This window comes from Diabrotica virgifera, chromosome 7 (genome assembly GCF_917563875.1).
Source record: "Diabrotica virgifera virgifera chromosome 7, PGI_DIABVI_V3a".
In the NCBI taxonomy this organism is placed as follows: Eukaryota; Metazoa; Arthropoda; class Insecta; order Coleoptera; family Chrysomelidae; genus Diabrotica; species Diabrotica virgifera.
The window spans coordinates 174,906,813-174,911,526 of record NC_065449.1 but is presented as its reverse complement, the minus strand read 5'-3'; positions in this window follow the sequence as shown (position 1 = coordinate 174,911,526).

Below are 4,714 nucleotides of genomic sequence, written 5' to 3'. Positions count from 1 at the left end.
TAGTATTAAAAAATTTGGCTGACGTCAGGGAGACGGATAAGTTAGGCTATTTTGTTATAAAAAGAATATTTTAGTATACTGTTCTTAAGTAAAATTTTTAATTGCCTTTAGAAACCAGAAAATATTTTCCAATTTAAACCGAATTTATATATTCAAGTTCATATAAGGTGTTACATTTCCCTTACAGAAGAAATTCGCGTATTAATGTATTTTTTTCTAATTTTTAGTTGCCGTGGGGGGCAGAAAATATTTTTTTATTTCAACGGAATTTTACTAAAATACTAAATTATAGTGTGTTAGGCAACTTTTGTGAGCTATTACATTTTCGTTTCGAAATAAAAATTTTTTTCGTCTGTTAACATTTTTTTAAAATTTTTAATTGTCTTGGGGGAGCAAAAGATATTTTCCAATTTCGAAAAATTTTTACCAAAATACTTAACAGTCGATGCACCCTAGTATACACCGTTAGACGCGTCTAGAGTCCTTCTACAAACGCTCAGTTATTGTCGAAAAATCAAAATTTTGAAAGTTTAGTTTTTCAGTTTTTTGGCGATACTGAGCCGTGTGTCTGCCTGATCCTGAAGGCTGAAGGTGAACACTGTTCGAAATCTTAACTTAACACTATTGATTTGGTGTATTTGCGGTTCTCCTGTGTCTTCATGAACCGAAGATATATACACCCAAAGATATGCCGTTTTGTACTTACCAAGTCCTATAGCTAACTTATGAGTGGTCAAAAGTCACAAACTACACCGGTTCTGAATCGGCTCTGACCCCCTCTTCAAACACAGGAAAAAAATTCAGATCGGTTTAACTTTTCCACATACATACATAAATACTACATACATACATATCCACAAACATTTCCCTTTTTTAAATAAAAATTGAGTCATAATTCTGAGCTCGGTAACTTTTGAAGGTATAACCGATTTTCAAAATTAGACATGCGTTACAAAGGTAATGATCAGTACTATCAAAAGCCGTAAAGGTCGGAATTAAATTTTCGAAGTTTTTGGGAGTTTTGGGGACGAGAACGAAAAACAGACCCTAAATAGGAAGGGCAGTAAAATCCACACCCGTGGACCAAAATGGATGGGGTGATTATTTTTCTAAACTTTAAAATGGGAGTTGGCCCAATTTTCAATTTAGTCAGATTTAGAAAATCGAAAATTTCGTGTATATATAGTGTCGCGTGTAGGAAAGTGTGGATGTGCGCCACTGGCGAGAACTGCCGTTCTCTGGTAATGTGTGTATATATGTATGTATGTGGAAAAGTTAAACCGATCTGATTTTTTTTCTGTGTTTGAAGAGGGAGTCAGGGCTGATTCAGAACCGGTGTAGTTTGTGTAGTTTGTGTAGTTTGTGACTTGTGACCACGCATAAGCCAGCTAATAGACTTAGTAGGTACAAAACGGCATATTTTTGGGGTTATAGATTTACGATTCAAGAAGGCACAGGAGAACCGCAAATACATCACATCAATAGTGTTGAGTTAAGCTTTCAAATGTTGTTCGACACGTCAGGATCAGACAAAGATACCGCTCAGTGTAGCCAAAAAACTGAAAAACTAAGCTTTAAAAATTTTGGTTTTTCGACAATAACTCAAAATTCCAACCTACGATCTGCCCCAATAACTGAGCGTTTGTAGAAGGGCTCTAGACGCAACTAACGGTTTATACTGCATATCCAGAAAAAATTGAATTGTTAAGTTATAGGTTCATAAGTATGATCAAATCTATTTCCTATGGGAAAATACGGTTTTTTGAGCTCAATAATTCCTGTAATACCTTTAGTTATCATACTTGACCTTAGATGCATCAGATACTACTTGTCAATACGTTTGAAAATACATTTTCGCGCCACGTAATATTTATATCACGTAAAAGTTGGAATAAATTCATTTTCTCGAGAATGGACGATTTTGGAAAAAAAATCCCGAAATAGGTCAATTTTTATTTTTAAATTACGACTTTTTGGCATATACGTCTTGCTAGTGACGTCGCACGTCTGGGCGTGATGACGTCATCGATGATTTTTTTAAATGAGAATGGGGGTCGTGTGCTAGCTCATTTGAAAGGTAATTTAACTTTCTATTCAGTAATATAAACATTAACATAATTATTTATACAGGGTGTCCAAAAAAATTTTTTTTTATTAAATTTATTGGCGTAAAAAGAAGAATGTAAGTAATTTATTTATTTCAAAATACATTTTACTGCTTTCAGAAAACATAAAAAAATGTTTATTTGAAAGATAATCATGGCTTTTCGCTTAAATTGAATGTTCAAATTGTCACGGGACTGGTGGGTGGCTGTTTAATATTTAATTTAAGCAAAAAACCATATTTATTTGCCGAATAAACATTTTTTTCCTGTTTTCGGTTAGCAGTAAAATGTATTTTGAATTAAATAAATTACACACATTCTTCTTCTTATGTCAACAAATTTAATTCAAAAAAAAAAAAATTTTGTACACCTTGTATAAATATTGATATTAATGTTTATATTACTGAATAGAGAATTGAATAACCTTTTAAATAAGCTATCACACAACCCCTATTCTAATTTAAAAAAATCATCGATGACGTCATAACGCCCAGATGGGTGACGTCACTAGTATAATATATATGCCAAAAAGTCGTAATTTAAAAATAAAAATTGATCTGTCTCAGGATTTTTTTCCAAAATTGTCCATTCTCAAGAAAATGAATTTATTCCAACCTCACTGTATATTAGACGAGCGGCATTAACCGTTATGCCAACCACGAAAAACAAATTTAAGGTGAATGATCAATTTTGGTCTATTTTTATGTTTTAGAGGTCGCTGAATCCGAATATGAAGTTTATTTTTATCTATAGTGGGTGGAACATGTTAAAAAAATAAATTTTATACAAAAATGCCAAAAACCAATTTTTCCTTTTAAAAATTTTACTGTGTCATCTTTGAAGTACGTAGAAAACAATGAAATTTGTCCAATATGTTTGAACACATTAAAAAAGGAGTTGTTAATTTATTAACATTTTGTCATCATATTTCGTTAGTTTCATGTTTACTTAAAAAAGTTGAGTGACAAACTTTTTAGTTTATAATTTTAACCAACACAACAATAAAATATAGTTCATGAAGAAGTTTTTTGGGAAATTTTAAGTCAAAATATATAATAGGAAAAAAGTTATGTTACTTCATATACAAGCGGCACACCCCAAAAAACGCTTATATCTCGAGATCCTGACCACGGTGTGGTGAATGGCTAATTTTTATCATACTTTATGATTTTGATATCAAAAATAGTTTTTTTGCTCTGCTTAAGAATTTTGCATTTTGCGGTTGCGTCATTCTTCTTCTGAACCGGCGAATTTGTCCTCAAAAAACTTCTTGGGTCTTTTCTATATATGCTTAGGGTTATAAGTTTTATAGTGAGAAGAAAGGTCAAAAACAGATTATTAATAGCATAGGAATGTTAAAATCATAATAAATTGTATGAATAAAAAATATATATGGATAGAAAAGTAAGCCTAACTTTTGTTTTTATTGTATCCCTATGAGCATTCGAGAATCTGGTCAAGTTTGGAGCGCTGTAAAACCTATATAAATAAATAGAATTAAACAACTTTATAGTGGAAATTGTTCGCTGAAAAACCCTCTACAAAATTGCTATAATGTTATTTTATTTGAGAATGAACTGAAAAAAAGTTATAACATCCAAAAGGAAACTTGTTAAAAAAATTTACATATTTTTGGTTATATTTTTTTGTTGGTAACTTGACGATAAAAAGTAATAGAAACAAAATTGTGGAAAATTTAATTTGCTACATTTAATGTTTAATTAGATTTTCCGTAGGGTTGGTAGTTTACGAGATATAGCGCGAAACCCCTTTGCACCCCATTTCCAAGATGGCGACCAGGGGACAAGGATGACGACCCCAAAAACTTGAACTTAAGCTTCTACTGATCCCCCCTACACATTAAAGCAATAAAATTGACTCCTCTAAGAAATGCAAGGTACGGCCTAAAAAATGTAACATTTTAATGGACTAGTGGAGATATGTAGATGATGTGTTTTCAATATGGCCTCATAGATCAGAATTGTTGGATACATTTCTAAATATTATAAACGATCAAGAAGAGACAATAAAATTTACAATGGAAAAGGAATATAATAACACTCTACCTTTCCTCGATGTTTTAGTCTCAAAGTACGATACTGGATATGAGACTCAAGTGTATAGGAAACCAACACACACTAACAGATATCTCAATTACAAATCAAATCACAACATCAACGTTAAAAAAGGAATCATTAAATCCTTATATGATAGAGCCAAAAATACTTGTTCTAACGAAAATTCATTTTTAAAAGAAAAATATTTGTTAACATCTGTTTTATTAAGAAATGATTATCCTTTATCGTTTATAAATAAGGAATTGTCAAGATTGGATCAAATGGAACAGAACAACGTAGAACGGGATCCTATAACATCCACAAGAAATAATACGAGGAAAATATCAATACCATATATAAAAGGACTATCCGAGAAACTTAAAACAATAGGAAATAAATTCAACATTTCAACAACATTCAAAACAACAAACACATTGAAATCTATTCTATCTAAAACTAAACCTAACAATGAACAAGAAAGAAGAAAGAATTGTATTTATAAAATACCTTGTGAATTCGAACAATTTTATTTAGGTGAAACATCAAGACCAT